Genomic DNA, 21248 nt, shown 5'->3' on the forward strand with positions numbered 1-21248 from the left:
CGTAGCGGCTGGCATGAGGACGCAGAGCATGGTCTTCCTGGAAGTATACGGACAACTTTCAGCCCAAAAGTCGCCATTACCAGAGCCACCAGCAGGGCTGGGAGAGGAGCCAGTAGGACACCGGGGGACCTTGCAGCCTATGGTGGGCTGGAGGAAGCCCCAGGTGAGTACTAATTTAATTTTTTACGACTGCTCAGCATTCCTTTAAATAAAAGCTTTTCATAACCCACTGCTGCATGTACTTTTTATGCATTATGGCCCAATACATACAAATGTGCAGGAAAATGCACAGCGACTAATAGAGAGTGCAGAACAACTGTACAATTAAGATGCGTTATCTGCCGGCGGTGTAACTCTGCAGCTCCCATATCGGTTTAGCTTCTGCAAAATTCAGGTTCTGCCTCACAAACCCAGAGCCGGCATTTTCATAGGGTAAAGCTAAGGGCTCCTGAGCCCGCTGCCACACCCCCAGGTCTCCCCAACTTTCTTGTACTCTGCAGAGTGTTCAGCTGCAAAGTGAACTCCCCTGTCCGGCCGGCTCGCTCCTCCGTTAGTATGTGTGCTCCCGTCTTTCCTCTAGCTGCCTCTTCATGGCATATTATTACATAACAACATACCGCCAGGTCACGGTGCAGAGGGGCCCCTGCAGAGAGGAAGACAGCAGCGCATGGACTGATGGAGGAGCGTGTCGCCGGACTGGTGAGTTCACTCTGCAGCTGGTTCGGGACCCGAAGGGGGTAGATTTATGAGAAACAAAGGGTCCTCTAATGCAGTATGCAGTTTCCTGGATGGACGGGGATCAGTCTCAGGGGTAATCGGGCAAGAACAGCGCTGGAGATTTGGGAGCTGCAATAGGTGCCATGTGAATTACGGCTATAGCAGCGCTCAGCCAGTAATTTGGGCGCCATTAAAAGACGAAGCCTAAATTATGATAAAAGCAGCACATGGAGGCTGCCATATTTATTTCCTTGTAAACAATGCTGGTTGCTTTGCTCTGTGCATATGAAGTATAGATTTTCCCATACTACACAAATCCATGGGGATGCAATCAGGAGGTGCGTAGACCGGGCCTATGAATCCAGCTGCGGCACTGCAGGTGACTGGAGCATGGCAGGATCACGGCACGAGCACAGGGCATCTGCAGGCTGTTGGTAGAAGTGAAACCGTTTTCTTTTTGCTTTAGGTTTCCTTCAAGGCCCTTTTCCACAAGCGGCTGAACTGCGCGCTTTTCACTGCTTATCAACTGCTCGTGGAAAAGGGCCCTTAATCACCTGATTTGCAGGACATACTGATGTTATTCAAGGGACACGCTACCAGTCATTTAAAGTGCCACTTAAGTGAAGAGGTAAAATGACTTTTAGATATCCCACGGTTTTGTGTTCTATTTTTAAAAACTTAAAGAAAGCGTATTTATTGTTTTGTCTCAGCTGAATGTAACAGTCTGTCTCTGTGCCTCAGAGTGCTGAAATATATAATAATAAACCGAACATTTATATAGCGCTTTTCTCCTTTCAGACTCTAAGCGCTCAAGAGCTGCAGCCACTGGGACGCATTCAAGAGGCCACCCTGCAGTGTTAGGGAGTCTTGCCTTGAACTTCTTACTGAATAGGTACTGACCCTAGCCAGGATTCAAACCCTGGTCTCCCATGTCAAAGGCAGTGCCCTTAACCAGTACACTATCCAGCCACTAGTGCTCTATTCAGAAATATGAAATATTGACCTTTTTATATTTCTATCCTCTCCTGGCAGAGAACTGGGCTTCCTAGAATAAAGTAGTTTATGGCTCTGTAATTCCTTATCAGTAGTCTCACTGGGTCCTGACTGGAGAAAAACTGTTAAGGTGCCCATATATCAGGAGATCATGGGCAGGTTCGACAAAGACAAATTTAACTCTAATCGAATTTGATTAGATAAATTTGTCTGTTAACCAAAGCTGCCCATATACTGCAGGCCAATTCCCGTCCGATTTAAGCATGAAATCTTAAGGGAATCGGCTGTGCCCACCGCGTCCGCCCAGCCGCTGCCCCCCTAATGTATAAATGTGCCCCCCCAGTGTGTGCATTTATACATTACCTGTCCTGTAGCAGCCTCTGCGCAGTGTCCGTAACGTCCGAGCGGCTCTCTGTACACGCCACTGGCGCATAGTGTCTGGCGTTGCACGCTGTGCGCTGGTGGCGTGTACGGAGGCCACCCGGAGGTTACAGACACCGTGAGGAGGCTGCTACAGGACAGGTAATGTAAAAATGCACACACAGGTGGGCACATTTATACATTAAGGCGGCAGCGGCGGGGGTTTCGTGCTCATTTCAAAATCGGCCGCCATACCGCCGCATACCCGAGCAACCAACTTTCGGTCTCAAATTGGTTGTATCATCGATTGGGTCTGCACTTGATGGCACCGATTTTCAACCAATTCGATAATAATCGGATTGGTTGGTCAATGGACCGCCAAATAGCCTGATGTATGGGCACTTTTAGTTGCATAATACAATATTACCTCTTTCAGGCAGAGAAAGAAGAAAAGCAGTGCTTCTGTTTTTCTTCATGCACACAAATTGTGAAGCAGCCCATTGATTTCAATAGGCTGCAATTCTGAATTTAGATGTGTGCATGTGAACAGTGCTGCTCAAATCCGGATCCGGGAGATGCCCGGATAGTTGCTATCTGGATATCTCCCAGTAAACCTGTGCGGGGGGGGTCAATCTTATCTGTCTGAAGTCTTTTTCGTCCGTCCCTCGGTGCCTCGCACGATGCGTTCCACACGCGTCACATGATTACAAACACTTCCTCCTTCAACCCGGAAGGAGGACGTGTTTGTAATCACGTGACCGCCGCTTGGACCGCATCGTGGGAGGCACCGAGGGACGGACCAAAGAAGACATCAGACAGGTAAGATTGACCCCCCCCCCCGCACAGTTAACGGGGAGATATTCGGATAGAACTATCCGGATGCCTTCTGGATCCGGATTTGAGCATCACTGCATGTGAAGTCAGACACAAAAAAACCCTAACGGAAACAGGGGCCTTAAAGAGAACCCGAGGTGGGTTTGAAGAATATTATCTGCATACAGAGGCTGGATCTGCCTATACAGCCCAGCCTCTGTTGCTATCCCAAACCCCCCTAAGGTCCCCCTGCACTCTGCAATCCCTCATAAATCACAGCCACGCTGCTGACAAACAGCTTGTCAGAGCTGGCTGTGTTTATCTCTATAGTGTCAGTCTGCTGCTCTCCCCACCTCCTGCAGAACTCCAGTCTCCACCTGCATCCCTTCCCTCTCTGCTGATTGGAGGGAAGGGATGGGGGCAGGGACCGGAGCTATGCAGGAGGCGGGGGAGCAGCTGAGACTGACACTACAGATGTAAACACAGCCTCACAGCATGGCTGTGATTTATGAGGGATTGCAGAGTGCAGGGGGACCTTAGTGGGGTTTGGGATAGCAACAGAGGCTGGGCTGTATAGGCAGATCCAGCCTCTGTATGCAGATAACATTCTTTAAACACACCTCGGGTTCTCTTTAAGGTATTCATTTTTTTCTGCTTTGTTTTACTGAAAGATGGTCTTTCATACCTTTTTTTTCTCAGAGATAATGTTGTCCTCCGTGTATCTTGTTTCTTGTGAGCCAGGGGCTGCATCCAAAGGTAATGATGTAGAGCCCCATAGAGTGCCATGGCAGATTTGTATGTCCCAGAATGCTAGTGGGATGAACATTGCGGTTCAGGCTGGTCAGGTGATCACACTTTTTCTAGGCAAAAACAGATATTTAGAGACATCTGTATTGATACAGAAGAAAGGGACAGCATTAGCAAGCAAATCTGGATGCATGGAAGTCAGCTGTGTGCTAACCCTCTCTACTGGCACTAAATACAAAATAAGGGCTCGTTTCCATATAGTGCACTTTTATGTACACTTATGGAAATGCAATCGCAGGGACAGCAGACAGTGCATAGACTGCACTGTCTGCCATTACCATTCATGCACGGTGATTCAGCGCTGAATCGCTCATGGTTTGCTGCATTTCGGGGTGCTTTAGCCCGTCGCAAGCCCCGCTCATCCGCCGAGTGTGACGTGTAGCCACTGGGCTCTGCGCTTCAATGGAAAGAAGCCCTAAGGCTACACAACCATCAGCAGATGTCTATCTGGATCTGAAGTTACTAAGGCTGGTTTCACAGTGGGACGTTACAGGCGCACGTTAGAGCAGCCTGTAACGCAGCCCACCGCACAGTAATGAAAAATCAATGGGGCTGTTCACAGTGCGGACGTTGCGTTACATTGTAATGCTGCGTCACAAGACAACGTACTGCATGCAGTACTTTGGACGCGGCTGAGCCGCGTTAGACTGCTTGCACATGCTCAGTAATGTGGGGGAGGAACGGAGAGCGGCCAGGCACATGGCTAATTAATATTCACTGCACATTATGACGTGCAGTGTTTACTTCCTGGAGCAGCCGCTCTGTGCGGTGATTGGCCGGCGGGACCACGTGATGCCGCATGCGCATAAGAGTGCGCATCACGGCATCACTGACGCCAGAGTGAGCTGCACAACGCGGCTCACTCTGACGTCCAGATCCAGCACCCCCAGGCGTTCCGTTAGGGGGACGTTATGCGACCTTAACCTTAACCTCTAACGCAACGTCCTGGTGTGAAATTAGCCTAAATAAAATATAAGTAACCAGAAGGGGGCTACAGCAGCTTCATATTACACACTCGACCTCCCTGTTATACCGGACTGTTATAAAAGTGAGGACACAATCAACAATAAAAAAGTTTATTTGCATTTGAAATTTTCAGTTGCTGGAACCTAGATACATTCTCTCATTTTCTGTCACATCAAGGGTCTTTAAAGGCGCTTCTCATTTTCCAACCTACCCAAAACTTAACGTGGATCCGAGATAAACTTTTACTCATTGCATAATTGTGTTCCTTTCATTTAGTTTATGGGGCATTCCTCAAGCCAAATACTTTTTTGTTTTGTTTTAATACTCTAAATTCCCTAAAACTAAACAGGCCTCGCCCACAGCTCCTATTGTGCCTTGGCACTGTAGCAAGGGCTTATGGGAGCTCAGTCTGGGCAGGAGGAGGAGGAGGTTGTTACTAGCCATTGATTTCAGAGGCAGAGGGGAGGATGGAGGGGGAGAGGGGACTACATTTACACACAGGCAAGCTGATAGCATCTCCAGCCCTTAGCCTGTGACAATGTGACAAACAGAACATGGCTGCCCTCATTGTATCACAGGAATAAATAATCATAAACGTTTGAACCTGTTTGCAGCTAGATATGCTGTGTAAACTATCTAAACTTTAGATAAGATATATAGACAAGTTACTTGTTATAGTTAGTTTTTCATCTCGGATCTGCTTTAACCTCCCTGGCGGTTAATTTTTTTTTTCCAAATTGAAAAAATCCTTTTTTTAAAAAAAAAAAAATTTTTGTTTCATGTAAAGCTACCAGAGTGGTAGCTACATGAAACACCACTAGAGGGCGCATGTGGCCCTCTAGTCCGATCGTCGCCGGCATCTATTGCAAACAGGGGAACGCGTATATAACACGTTCCCCTGTTTGGCTTCTTCTGTCGCCATGGCGACGATCGGGATGACGTCATGGACGTCAGCCGACGTCCTGACGTCAGGCACACCCGATCCAGCCCATAGCGCTGCCCGGAACTCATTGATCCGGGCAGCGCAGGGCTCTGGCGGGGGGGGGGCCCTCTTTAGCCGCTGCGTGCGGCCGATCGCCGCAGAGCGGCGGCGATCAAGCTGTGCGCGCGGCTAGCAAAGTGTTGGCTGCGCGCACAGCACTTTACAGCTTGTAAATCGCCGCACCAGGGGCTGAGATCTCCCCCTGCGCGGCATAGCCCGAGCTCAGCTCGGGCTTACCGCCAGGGAGGTTAAAGGACTTACGAGGCGAAGTTAAGAAAAAAAGTTAATGACCTGCCTCATCTTTTAAGGCACGGAGGACGCCGTCCGCGCCCTCTGTGCCGATCCGCCGGGTCCCCCCGCTCATTAGCCCCCCGGGCCGGCTGCCGACCCCACGGCCCGGGTCGAGCTCTCCTGCCTCTCGTAAAATGGCCGCTTGCTCTGGCTGCGGCTGAGCAGTCCGCATAGCCGCGAGTGCGGCTGCGCAGCTCTAGGGCCATCCCCCCCGATCCACGCTATGCAGCCGCGGCCAGAGCAAGCGGCCATTTTACGAGAGGCAGGAGAGCCCGACCCGGGCCGTGGGGTCGGCAGCCGGCCCGGGGGGCTAATGAGCGGGGGGACCCGGCAGATCGGCACGGAGGGTGCGGAGAGCGTCCTCCGTGCCTTAAAAGATGAGGCAGGTGATTAACTTTTTTTCTTAATTTCGCCTCGTAAGTCCTTTAAAGAGGCACTTAAGCCTCAAACCTCATACTGCATGGAAGTAGTAAAATTGGCCAATCAGAATTGAAGCAGGTACAGTGAGTAGTCCTCATGCCCACTGCCCCCCCCCCCCCTCCACATTCACTTCCATCCCCCTCTGCTCTCTCCTAGGAGCCAGCAAAAGCTGATCTGGGTCAGCAGCAGTGCACAAGCGTTAGGCCTGGCAGCACAGAGCCGGGACAAGGTCCTTCAGCACCCAAGGCAGAGACAGCAAAGTGCGCCCCTGCATCCCTCCCACCCCAGCCATCACACACTAATTGCTATTAGACTAAGAGGCGCCCCAGGGCCCCTAACGTCCCCAACACCTTAATCTCTAGTTATCTGGCTTGCAGTCACTGCTATGTATGCCCTTTTGTTATTTCTTTGTGCTTCAAACACAATTGGGAATGACAGCTGAATGAATTGTGCGCCCCCTCCTACACTGCGCCCTGAGGCTGGAGCCTCTTCAGCCTCTGCCTCGGCCCGGCCCTGCTGCCGGGTCTAGTGCCTGCCAACCCTGAAGCAGCTCCTGCTGGCATTTAGGAGAGAACAGAGGGGGATAGAGGTGAATGGGGACACACATGCGTCTGTCGTTATCCGCTGTTTCAGTTTCAACTGACGATCATTATGTGTGTGCAGAGGCCGCAGATCGCTATTGCTCGGGCAACAGTAAAGTTCCGTCCGGTAGGATTTTTAATGATCCCCGATGCCCAAGCACAACCATTCACAATGCTTTTTACTAGCCCCACCCACTAATTAAAGCGCCTCCGTCATACGCAGATTGTCGTCCCCTCTGCCCACCTCCATAGCAACAGAGCACATTGCTGGCCTCAAGTCTAGAGGCATGTCTGTACAACATCATTCCCCGAATTATTGCCCGAGGGATCGTTTCTCGATCTCTTATGGGTGACATTTCTCGCATGTGTGTACATAGCTTCAGCATATCGAAGCCATAGCAGCCACCTTGTGGAATATGAGCCAGCCCTACACACTGCCAGCTAAACTCCCCACCTCCCCTTCCCAAACTGCACCATAATATGGCTGAGCATCACCCCATACACAGACCTCAGGTATAATATCGCTCAGCATCGCCCCATACACAGACCTCAGGTATAATATTGCTCAGCATCGCCCCATACACAGACCTCAGGTATAATATCGCTCAGTAGCGCCCTATACACAGACCTCAGGTATAATATCGCTCAGCATCGCCCCATACACAGACCTCAGGTATAATATCGCTCAGCATCGCCCCATACACAGACCTCAGGTATAATATCGCTCAGCATGGCCCTATACACAGACCTCAGGTATAATATCGCTCAGTATTGCCCCATACACAGACCTCAGGTATAATATCGCTCAGCATTGCCCCATACACAGACCTCAGGTATAATATCGCTCAGCATCGCCCCATACACAGACCTCAGGTATAATATCGCTCAGCATGGCCCTATACACAGACCTCAGGTATAATATCGCTCAGTATTGCCCCATACACAGACCTCAGGTATAATATCGCTTAGCATCGCCCCATACACAGACCTCAGGTATAATATCGCTCAGCATCGCCCCATACACAGACCTCAGGTATAATATCGCTCAGCATGGCCCTATACACAGACCTCAGGTATAATATCGCTCAGTATTGCCCCATACACAGACCTCAGGTATAATATCGCTCAGCATTGCCCCATACACAGACCTCAGGTATAATATCGCTCAGCATTGCCCCATACACAGACCTCAGGTATAATTTCGCTCAGTATTGCCCCATACACAGACCTCAGGTATAATATCGCTCAGCATGGCCCCATACACAGACCTCAGGTATAATATCGCTCAGCATCGCCCCATACACAGACCTCAGGTATAATATCGCTCAGCATGGCCCCATACACAGACCTCAGGTATAATATCGCTCAGCATCGCCCCATACACAGACCTCAGGTATAATATCGCTCAGCATGGCCCCATACACAGACCTCAGGTATAATATCGCTCAGCATGGCCCCATACACAGACCTCAGGTATAATATCGCTCAGTATCGCCCCATACACAGACCTCAGGTATAATATCGCTCAGCATGGCCCCATACACAGACCTCAGGTATAATATCGCTCAGCATGGCCCCATACACAGACCTCAGGTATAATATCGCTCAGCATCGCCCCATACACAGACCTCAGGTATAATATCGCTCAGCATCGCCCCATACACAGACCTCAGGTATAATATCGCTCAGCATCGCCCCATACACAGACCTCAGGTATAATATCGCTCAGCATTGCCCCATACACAGACCTCAGGTATAATATCGCTCAGCATCGCCCCATACACAGACCTCAGGTATAATATCGCTCAGTATCGCCCCATACACAGACCTCAGGTATAATATCGCTCAGCATCGCCCCATACACAAACCTCAGGTATAATATCGCTCAGCATCGCCCCATACACAGACCTCAGGTATAATATCGCTCAGCATCGCCCCATACACAGACCTCAGGTTACAGACACAGCCCAGAAGATCACAGTATGCCAGATGACAGGCCCGAGATTCAGGTCAGGAGGCCTCTGTTAAACATGATTTCCCCAGCATCATTGCTAAGGGCTCATTCACACTACAGAACACATGCATGAATGCAATTTTGTGCATGCGTTTCAATTGCATGGAATGCACATTGAGGTGTCTCAAAGCGCAGACATTGCCAGCAGCAACACAATAGAACCCATTGGGAAAATGTGTACAGTGAAAAGGTGAAAAGTAACATGAAAGTCAATAGACCATGTCGATGGCACACTATGTGCAATGTGTCAAAACTGACAGCGCAGCACTTAGTGTGAATGAGCCCTAAGAAGAATTGCAGGTGATGTTTTATGGCTCAGCAGCTGTGCAACTTGGTCTGCAGTGTGATACAGCTGAACCAGTAAGGGCTCTTTCACACTAGGAGCTGCAGTGTGCGTTTTGACGGACCGCTCCCTGGCTGTGTTTAGAGAGGTAACATGAAATCCTATTTGACTTTTGAGCTAACTTTCACATCAGACAAAGCATTCCAGAGCAAATACGCTGTAACACATGTGGGAGCTTTGTAACGTCCAGCCTCGGCGTTCTCCCGTCGGGTGAATTAGAACTACCGCCACTAATGAGCGTTGCACCGCAACTTCCCGACGTTCACGCCGCAGGTAATAATGCGTGCACGAAATTGGTTCCTGCACACGTTCTGTGATGTGAAAGAGCCCTAATGATTGCTAGAGTTCAGGTAAAGAGATGGAGGTGAGCCCAGAATTAGATAGCCCTCCTATAAGCTGAAGTGGACTGTGTTATCAATGTAAATATAGTCCACCAGAATGATAAGTCCACAGTAACAGCACAAAGGTAATGATTGTAAACCTAGTTGCAGAAACAAGTGTTACATCATTGCATAAAAGCTGTGCTTTACCATTATACAGCCTGACAATATATGCTGTGCCTAGTATTAATCTTCTATTAATATACAGCATATATATATTACAGTATAGTCAGCAATGCTATTGCATACATTACATATAGCACTGGCCGGGTGAGCTGGAAGCGCGAGGCATCTGCAGCAGGTGAGGTGACCGGAAACATGCCCTCTGCAGACACAGCACGCTCGAGACACTGACAGCCAGAGGAGGTGGACGAGTCACCGCTCTGCACAGCCGAGGAGGAGAGTCCCGCCTACGCCCTTGGAGGCATCACACGGAGCAGCCAGGAACCAGGATCGCGTATGTAAGCTGGCAACATTGTGTGCGGAGCTCCCTCTTGTGGCCGGACTGTAAAATGTCCATGGAACTTGTGTGCGGAGCTCCCCCGTCTGGCCGCTATAGAAGACTTATTGATGTACATAGACACTGTTAGGAGCCAGTTCTATGGGAGGGCTGTGTATATATTGTGAGTCTGGGGAATACAGTAGTGATTGAGCCTGCTGTAAGGGACAGGGCTGCTGTATATGGATGCAGGTGGCTGCAGACTGAGCTGCACGTGGTCAGGGGCGCTGCTGCTGCACATGGCAGGCTAAGCAGACAGGAGTGCTCTCCCCCGGCCAGCAGCCCATACTGGTACTTTGCATTGTGTTTTATAGTCCGTTCACACTGCACGCATTTCCAGCCGCATTTTGGAAACGCGTGCAGGAGGCCGACACGCACGACATCAGACATTGCATAGAGTGCAATGTCTGATGTTCACACTGCATGCGTTCCGGACCTGTGCGGTCCGGGAACGCATGCTGCACGCAGATTTTGACAAAACGCGTGGCTGTCCCATTCACTTTTCAGTGATGGGATCAGCCACGCAACGCACACAAACGCGGATGGCCATGCGTTCGTACGCGTTGCGGTCCGCACGCGTTCCGCACGCTGGCCATCCGCATTTGTGATCTGAGCGGGCCCTAACAATTATGAAACCAGCAACAGATAGCCTCAGCAACATTGCATCACACTGCGTTTAGTAGGGCTGAACGATTTTCGGTTTTAAACCGAAAATCGCGATCAGCAGTGTGACGATCTTGAGATCGTCAGAGCTGCAGTTTTTGCAGCTGCTGATTCCTGCTCTGCTTCCGGCTCCCTCCTCCTCAGTCGCGTATAGCAAAAGCAGAAATGCTCCCTGTAGGTGCTGGAGAGGAGGCCAGTGAGGGGTTAATGAGTCGGATCATTCCCCCTCCCTCTCCGGGTGACAGCCAGGCTGGTTAATGGGGCAGACAGGCATACACAGGAAGGATGGGCTTGTCCCGCCCGCCCGTCGCCCGGAAAATGAGAAGAGCCTGAGAGACGCACGCACTGCCCGGGGAGCCGAGCCATTCACGCAGTAATTAATTAACACTTCTGTCTGCTCTCTACCTGGCAGGAGACAGTCAGCAAACTACTATTATGGCCCATACTCACGAGGGACTTTTGTCGCCTCAACACGCGGCGCGCGCGTGTTGCGGCGACAGGTCGCCCGTGAGCATGGGCCGTCGCGCGCGCACCCCGAACTGTCGCCCGTCGCTCATGTCGCCATGCGATTGAAAGTTTCAATCGCATGGCGACAGTCGCCGCCGCACCTCCCCCGCAACTGTCGCTAGTCCGCGTGAGTACGCGGACTAGCGACAGCAACCTCCATTGTGGTAAATGGAGCTTCCGGCGGGGGGAGGAGGAACGTCGGCGACAGCTTCCGTCTCACCGCTGGTCCCTCTTCCGCGTGTGTACGCGGAGGGACCTGGCGAGGAGCTGTCGCCGGCCTGTCGCCCACACGCTCACGTGTGCTGGCGACAGGCCACTTCTGCAGCCCGTGAGTACGGGCCATTACTGTGGTCCCCTCTCTGCATGCCCTGTGGTGTGTGCTGCTGCGTGCCTGGGTGACAGTGACTGACACTGAAAATGTCACCCTGATAGGCTACATGGGGAGTCATTGTTGTCATGTGATGTCACACAGTACTGAGAAATGTATAGTAATATAGATTATAAATATATAGATATATCTCTATCTCTTACGCAGCGCTGTACAGGTTATATTGTCTTGTCACTTAACTGTCCCTCAGAGGAGCTCACAATCTAATTCCTACCATAGTCATATGTCAATATATGTACCATAGTATAGGGCCAATTTTCAGCGTACAGTCAAAAATGGCGTGGGGAAAAAATGGCGCAGTGATAAATCTTTTAAAACGGTATTTATAGTTTTAAGGATATGCAGTAACTTTATTTAAAACGCTATTTATCGTTGGTCTGACCCCCGCCCCTCATGTCCTGCGGTGTCCCCCGGTTCCTGTCTTCTGCCTCCCCCGCCCCCCCCCTCGCACGTCCAATTTTGTCTCCCAGTGATTTCATCTCTGCCCCGGACTGGAGTGTAATGCTACAACAGTCCTACCTAAGCAGATCTTACGAACAGCTGGTGGATGTATCTGCTCGCTGCCGCTGATGACTTTCTGATGCACCAATCACGCTGGGGGCGCTGCTCCAGAACTGCCAATCACCGCTGCTCATGTCTCTGCTCCGTCTGCTAATTGGACGCGATGGTCTCGGAGGCGGGAGCATTGGGTCCAATTAGCAGACGGAGCAGAGAAATGAGCAGCGGTGATTGGCAATTCTGGAGCAGCGCCCCCAGCGTGATTGGTGCATCAGAAAGTCTCCAGCGGCAGCGAGCAGATACATCCACCAGCTGTTCGTAAGATCTGCTTAGGTAGGACTGTTGTAGCATTACACTCCAGTCCGGGGCAGAGATGAAATCACTGGGAGACAAAATTGGACGTGCGAGGGGGGGCGGGGGAGGCAGAAGACAGGAACCGGGGGACACCGCAGGACATGAGGGGCGGGGGTCAGACCAACGATAAATAGCGTTTTAAATAAAGTTACTGCATATCCTTAAAACTATAAATACCGTTTAAAAGATTTATCACTGTGCGCCATTTTTTCCCCACGCCATATTTTCCTGACCCTAATTTTCAGTAGCCAATTAATAACCACCTGAGCGGTCTGGACGAGCTCAGCTCGTCCAACACCGCCGGAGGCTGCCGCTCAGGCCCTGCTGGGCCGATTTGAATGAAATAAAAAGCAGCACACGCAGCCGGCACTTTGCCAGCCGCGTGCTGCCTGATCGCTGCTGCAGCGCGGCGATCCGCCGCGTGCAGCGGCGAAAGAGGGTCCCCCCAGCCGCCCGAGCCCAGCGTAGCCGGAACAAACAGTTCCGGCCAGCGCTAAGGGCTGGATCGGAGGCGGCTGACGTCCATGACGTCACTCCGCTCGTCGCCATGGCGACGAGGTAAGCGAAACACGGAAGGCCGCTCATTGCGGCCTTCCGTGTTACTTCTGGCCGCCGGAGGCGATCTGAAGAACGCCTCCGGAGCGCCCTCTAGTGGGCTTTCATGCAGCCAACTTTCAGTTGGCTGCATGGAATAGGTTTTTTTTTATTTAAAAAAAATCCTCCCGCAGCCACCCTGGCGATCTTATCAGAACGCCAGGGTGGTTTTAACTTAACTGTAGTTTTTTTGGGATGTGGGGGGAAACCGAAGTGTCCAGAGGAAACCCAAACAGACATGGAGAGAACATACAAACTCCTCGCAGGGCTAGGACCAGGCTAGAATTTGAACCAGGGACCCAGCGCTGCAAGGCAAGAGCACTAACCACTACGCCACTGTGCTGCCTTATATATATTTTTTTCTTCCAGTAGTAATAAGCTGCATAAAAGGGGCACCTATTACTAAATTCTACACCTGGGTTAAGCCTGGGTTCACACACGTTGAGGTTTTGTGTCATGGATGGTCAGAGCGATCTGATCCATCGTTGTGAGTAGAAAATCGTGTATTGAATCGAAATCGCAATTTCTGGCAGAAATCGTTCAATTCAATCTTTTCCTAAAATCGTTCAGGCCTAGCGTTTAGTGATGTTCACTGTATACAGGCCTTACATCTACAGACATGTTACTATATGCTGCTCTGGGTGCACCGGCAGCATTGAGGAGGGGAGGAGCAGCGACATATTGAAGGGCAGGCCAGTGTGTCAGTGCCAAGCTGTGGCTAACAAGGTGACAGCTTCTGCTGTATTGCTGGGAGATCAGGGGGCGGAGCTACCCAGTATGACAGCACTGAGGGGAGGAGCAGCCACATTCTAAGGAGCGGGCCAGAATACTCTAGACAGCCGGGCCCTGTGTATATCACATAACCCCAGCATTGCAGATAGAGGGAAAGTAACTTAGGGTGCCTACACACATCCAACATTGATTGGCCAATTGCTAGCCACTTTTACCACCTCAAGGTAGAGTGAGAGACTATAAATACTGAGACCAGCTTGTGCAAGTAAGCCTCTCGTGACATGACTGTGATAAAATTGGCCAATGATTGGCCAATCAAAATTGGATGTGTGTCCCAAGCTTGAGTGTGGATAGGCATATGCACCTCACTGAGTACATAACTGCATGATGCATGTACAGCAGTATATACAGCGCAGCACACGCGCTCCCTCACCTTTCCCTACTGTACATAATGCCTCACCAATCCACTAGCATGACTCAGCAATACCAGAGGGGCGTGGTCACGTGTCACTGCAGGTGCCATCCTCAGCGGTGCTCCAGCTGCCCACCTGCACACGCGCGTCACAATAGCTGATATGACGTCACCTCCATCCACTAGTGTTGTCCGGATCATGAACGATTCGGATCTTTGATCCGAATCTATTTAATGAGTCGATCATCCGAATCATCAAAATGAACGATTCGGATCGCAAAAGGGGCGGGGCCAGGAGCGACACGCCCCCCTCTCAGCGGGCAGCGGGCTCCTGGAAGCAGAGCTGAGATGGATCGCTCTGTTGGATGGGAGGCAGCCTTGCAGGGAGACAGGTAGATGAGAGAGAGGGGACATCGGTACCACTGCCAGATATGTGTAGAGCACACACTGGCTATAATCTGCTGCCCATTATAGGCTGTCTGTTCCGTAGTACTGCACAGTGAACACATTTGAAGCTTTTGGCTCAGCACAGCTCAGTAACTTTGCAGACAGTGTGATTGCAGCGTAATATGATCCTCCTCCACTCGGCACTAAACAGCTGCACTTATCTTCTGGGAATGCTTTCCTTCACTGTGTGACGTTTGCATGGAAAGTACACAGATGAGCATATAGGTGAAATAAATACATGTAAAGCATATGATTGCAGCATGTGGGTATTGTGTGCACAAACATTTCTGCTCTCTGCTCGTCCCTCCTCCCTTCTCTGTCCACTCCCTGCCCTCTGTCCATCTTCTCCCCTTCTCTCTGTGTGTCCACCTCCCTCCCCTTCTCCTGTCCACAGCACGGAAAGACCTGTCCTGCTAGTCATCTCACCCCGAATGCTTCGGTAGTAAAATGATCCGAGATTCGGATCTAAGATCCGGATCTTTTCAATGATCCGATTCGAATCATCCGGATCATTGAAAAGATCCGAACTTCCCATCTCTACCATCCACTAGCATGACTCAGCAATAGCAGAGGGGCGTGGTCACGTGTCACTGCAGGTGCCATCCTCAGCGGTCTCGAGCGGTCCACCTGCACACGCGTCACAATAGCTTCTATGACGTCACCCGGCCCTCAGCCTCCTCGGCTCGCAGACGGAGCAGCAGCAACATCGGAGGCAGACGTGCGGCCTCTCTCTCTGCATCCCCGATAGCCAGGAGCTCTCTCAGCCCCGACATTCTCAGGCAGAAGCTCCAGGAAGGAACAAGCAGTTATACCGGAGCTCCCCCTAGCGGCCGGTAGCAGGAATTACACAGTGAGGTAGGATGGATACGATACAATTAGATGTCTAGTAGAAATAGGTTTATGGCACCCATCCTGGGCTGGTCAATTACTTAAAAAAAAAAAACTGCCTTGAATCGTTTTGGTAGCAAATATACATGGTTAGGGTCTTTATCCTGAGGGGGACTTTACCCTGAGCAGCGGTCATTGACCACAATGGGCTCTATTCTCAAAGAGCCAAATTTTCCGCAAAATTTTACTGCTATATTCCCGCCAGCGGTAAACTCCGCATTTTTTCCACATTTCATTAATATTTTCCGCATGAGGGAAAAAAAGATGCGGAAACAGCCATTATTCATGCGGGAATCATGCAGTAAAAAGGTCGCATGAAAAAGTGTTTAAAAAAAAGTTAAAGTCCAGCAAGCACAGCCCTTAAGCCTCCACACTTCATTAAAGTCAATGGGAGGCGGAATATATCACCTACTACTTGTAGGTGATGAGAAATCGGTAATTAACGACGAAATGATGCGCCTGAACATTTTTGAGAATTGATCTTTTATTACGGAAAATACCGACTTTTGCGGAAATTTTTCTGCATGAATCCCGCACTTTTACCACACTTTTTTTCCGCATGCGGAAAAAACATGCGGAACCTTTTCAGAATTTCAATGTGGCGGTGTTTTGGTCAGTAACTTCCCGCATGCACTTTACCGCATGCGGGAAGTCTTTGAGAATAGAGCCCAATGTCCCCTTGCAAATCTCTGCCTCTAAATCGAACCACAGCCCCGTCCCCCGCTAGACCACAATAAGCCCCACCTCCAATGTCTGTTATGCTCCGCCTACAGTCATATGCTTGTGTGCAGCTGGATGCAAACTTGGAGAGGTGAGTTAAAGGGAATCGTATTAAGTAAAAAAAGAAAAAAAAGAAATCAAAGCAGGTTTAATTTACCTTGGGCTTCTACCAGCCCCCTGCAGCTGGCCTGTGCCCACGCTGTCACTAAGCTGCCCTCCAGTCCCCCTCAGCGATCCTCTTCCAGACTGACTGGCCACTGCGCACATGCGGCTCCTCAATAGAGTACATTTCAAATCGGCGCCGGTAGACTTGGGCGCAGGATACAGCGGTATATGGCTGATCCTGCTGCTGCACAAGTCCGGGCCATTTTAATTACTATTCCCCCTCCAGGTCGCCATGGATAGTGGGGGAATGAAATAATTTGGCTTCCAGCGATTGCTGGAGGCCGAATTATTGTGTTTTTTAAGCAACTTCGGCTCCGTCTTCTGACGGAGCCGACGTTACTCACTGAGCGCCGCTATAGACTGATAGCATCTCCAGCCCTCAGCCTGTGACAATGTGACAAACAGAACATGGCTTCCCTCATTGTATCATAGGAATAAATAATCATAAACTTTTGAAGCTGTTTGCAGCTAGATATGCTGTGTGAACTATCTAAACTTTAGATAAGATATATAAACAAGTTACTTGTTATAGTTAGTTTTTCATCTCTGATCCGCTTTCAAGGGGCTCTTAAGCCTCAAACCTCATACTGCATGGAAGTAGTAAAATTGGCCAATCAGAATTGAAGCAGGCAGGTACAGGGAGTAGTCCTCATGCCCACTGTCCCCCCCCCCCCCCCGCCCCCTCCCCATTCACTTCTATCCCCCTCTGCTCTCTCCTAGAAGCCAGCAAAAGCTGCTTCCGGGTCAGCAGCAGTGCGCAAGCGTTAGGCCCGGCAGCACACATCATTGTGCACAAGTCAATGACGCGCACACGCCGGGCCTAGTGCCTACCAACCCTGAAGCAGCTTCTGCTGGCATTTAGGAGAGAACAGGGGGGACAGAGGTGAATAGGGGGGGGGGGCAGTGAGCATGAGGACTGCTCCCTGTACATGCCTGCTTCACTTCTGATCGACCAATTTTACTACTTCCGTGCAGTATGAGGTTTTACCTACACAGTCTGCTCATATTATGCAGTCTATTGGCCCTCACACTACATAGAGGTGGAAAAATATGTCAATTATTGTCCAATCAAAACTGCATGTGTATATGCACCCTAAAGCTACGCACACACATGCGTCTGTCGTTATCCGCTGTTTCAGTTTCAACTGACGATCATTATGTGTGTACAGAGGCTGCAGATCGCTATTGCTCGGGCAACATTGAAGATCCGTCCTGTAGGATTTTTAACGATCCCCGATGCCTGAGCACAACTATTCACAATGCTTTTTACTAGCCCCGCCCATTAATTAAAGCACCTCCGTCATACGCTGATTGTTGTCCCTCTGCCCTCCTACATAGCAACAGAGCACATTGCTGGCCTCAAGGCTAGGGGCATGTCTGTACAACATCATTCCCCGAATTATTGCCCGAGGGATCGTTTCTCGATCTCTTATGGGTGACATTTCTCGCATGTGTGTACGTAGCTTTAGCGTATTGAAACCATAGCAGCCACCTTGTGGAATATGATCCGGCCCTACACACTGCCAGCTAAACTCCCCACCTCCCCTTCCCAAACTGCACCATAATATGGCTCAGCATCGCCCCATACACAGACCTCAGGTATATCGCTCAGCATGGCCCCATACACAGACCTCAGGTATAATATCGCTCAGTAGCGCCCCATACACAGACCTCAGGTATAATATCGCTCAGCATCACCCCATACACAGACCTCAGGTATAATATCGCTCAGCATCACCCCATACACAGATCTCAGGTATAATATCGCTCAGCATGGCCCCATACACAGACCTCAGGTATAATATCGCTCAGCATCACCCCATACACAGACCTCAGGTATAATATCGCTCAGTATCGCCCTATACACAGACCTCAGGTATAATATCACTCAGCATCGCCCCATACACAGATCTCAGGTATAATATCGCTCAGCATCGCCCTATACACAGACCTCAGGTATAATATCACTCAGCATCGCCCCATACACAGATCTCAAGTATAATATCGCTCAGCATTGCCCCATACACAGACCTCAGGTATAATATCGCTCAGCATCGCCCCATACACAGACCTCAGGTATAATATCGCTCAGCATGGCTTCATACACAGACCTCAGGTATAATATCGCTCAGCATGGCCCCATACACAGACCTCAGGTATAATATCGCTCAGCATCGCCCCATACATAGACCTCATGTATAATATCGCTCAGCATCGCCCCATACACAGACCTCAGGTATAATATCGCTCAGCATCGCCCCATACACAGACCTCATGTATAATATCGCTCAGCATCGCCCCATACACAGACCTCAGGTATAATATCGCTCAGCATCGCCCCATACACGGACCTCAGGTATAATATCACTCAGCATCGCCCCATACACAGACCTCAGGTATAATATTACTCAGCATCGCCCCATACACGGACCTCAGGTATAATATCACTCAGTATTGCCCCATACACAGACCTCAGGTATAATATCGCTCAGCATCGCCCCATACACAGACCTCAGGTATAATATCGCTCAGCATCGCCCCATACACGGACCTCAGGTATAATATTGCTCAGCATCGCCCCATACACAGACCTCAGGTATAATATCGCTCAGCATCGCCCCATACACGGACCTCAGGTATAATATTGCTCAGCATCGCCCCATACACAGACCTCAGGTATAATATCGCTCAGTATTGCCCCATACACAGACCTTAGGTATAATATCGCTCAGCATCACCCCATACACAGACCTCAGGTATAATATTACTCAGCATCGCCCCATACACGGACCTCAGGTATAATATCACTCAGCATCGCCCCATACACAGACCTCAGGTATAATATCGTTCAGCATTGCCCCATACACAGACCTCAGGTATAATATCGCTCAGCATGGCCTCATACACAGACCTCAGGTATAATATTACTCAGCATCGCCCCATACACGGACCTCAGGTATAATATCGCTCAGCATCGCTCCATACACAGACCTCAGGTATAATATCGCTCAGCATGGCCCCATACACAGACCTCAGATATAATATCGCTCAGCATCGCCCCATACACAGACCTCAGGTATAATATCGCTCAGCATCGCCCCATACACAGACCTCAGGTATAATATTGCTCAGCATCGCCCCATACACAGACCTCAGGTATAATATCGCTCAGCATCGCCCCATACACAGACCTCATGTATAATATCGCTTAGCATGGCCCCATACACAGACCTCAGGTATAATATTGCTCAGCATCACCCCATACACAGACCTCAGGTATAATATCACTCAGCATGGCCCCATACACAGACCTCAGGTATAATATCGCTCAGCATCGCCCCATACACAGACCTCAGGTATAATATCGTTCAGCATTGCCCCATACACAGACCTCAGGTATAATATCGCTCAGCATCACCCCATACACAGACCTCAGGTATAATATCGCTTAGCATCACCCCATACACAGACCTCAGGTATAATATCGCTCAGCATCGCCCCATACACAGACCTCATGTATAATATCGCTCAGCATCGCCCCATACACAGAACTCAGGTATAATATCGCTCAGCATCACCCCATACACAGACCTCAGGTATAATATCGCTCAGCATCACCCCATACACAGACCTCAGGTATAATATCGCTCAGTATCGCCCCATACACAGACCTCAGGTATAATATCGCTCAGCATCGCCCCATACACAGACCTCAGGTATAATATCGCTCAGCATCGCCCCATACACAGACCTCATGTATAATATCGCTCAGCATCGCCCCATACACAGAACTCAGGTATAATATCGCTCAGCATCGCCCCATACACAGACCTCAGGTATAATATCGCTCAGCATCACCCCATACACGGACCTCAGGTTATAGACACAGCCTAGAAGATCACAGTATGCCAGATGACAGGCCCAAGATTCAGGTCAGGAGGCCTCTGTTAAACATGATATCCCCAGCATCATTGCTAAGAGCTCAGTCACACTACAGAACACATGCATGAATGCGATTTTGTGCATGCGTCTCCATCACACGGAATGCACATCGAGGGGTCTCAAAGCGCAGACATTGGCAGCAGCAACACAGTAGAACCCATTGGGAAAACGCATTCGTTGTGTGATAAGATGTTCCCAGTCGCGTTATATCGCAATGCCAGGGAACGCACAGCTGTACGGTGAATAGTAACATGAAAGTCTATGGGCTTTCATGTTACCATGTGGATGGCACACTATGTGCAATGCGTCAAAACTGACAGCGCAGCACTTAGTGTAAATGAGCCCTAAGAAGAATTGCAGGTGATGTTTTATGACTCAGCAGCTGTGCAACTTGATCTGCAGCTGAACCAGTAAGGGCTCTTTCACACTAGGAGCTGCACTGTGCGTTTTGACGGATCCCTCCTAGGCTGTGTTTAGGAAGGTAACATGAAATCCTATTTGACTTTCATGTTAACTTTCACATTAGACAAAGCATTCCAGAGCAAATACGCTGCAACACATGTGGGAGCTTCGTAACGTCCAGCCTCGGCGTTCTCCTGTCGGGTGAATTAGAACTACCGCCACTAATGAGCGTTGCACCGCAACTTCACGACTTTCATGCCGCAGGTAATAATGCGTGCACGAAATTGGTTCCTGCACACGTTCTGTGATGTGAAAGAGCCCTAATGATTGCTAGAGTTCAGGGAAAGAGATGGAGGTGAGCCCAGAGTTA

General features: G+C 50.0%; 1 protein-coding gene across 1 annotated transcript in view; it reads right to left on the bottom strand.

Annotated features, from left to right (window-relative positions):
* The window catches only part of LOC137532372 (ghrelin-like), a 369288-nt gene that overhangs the window by 204646 nt on the left and 143394 nt on the right, over positions 1-21248 (bottom strand). The window contains exon 3 of the mRNA XM_068252798.1: positions 3569-3743. The gene's annotated coding sequence lies outside the window, so the exon portion shown is untranslated. The remainder of the gene's footprint in view (positions 1-3568; positions 3744-21248) is intronic.

The sequence above is a fragment of the Hyperolius riggenbachi genome, chromosome 9 (genome assembly GCF_040937935.1).
Source record: "Hyperolius riggenbachi isolate aHypRig1 chromosome 9, aHypRig1.pri, whole genome shotgun sequence".
In the NCBI taxonomy this organism is placed as follows: domain Eukaryota; kingdom Metazoa; phylum Chordata; class Amphibia; order Anura; family Hyperoliidae; genus Hyperolius; species Hyperolius riggenbachi.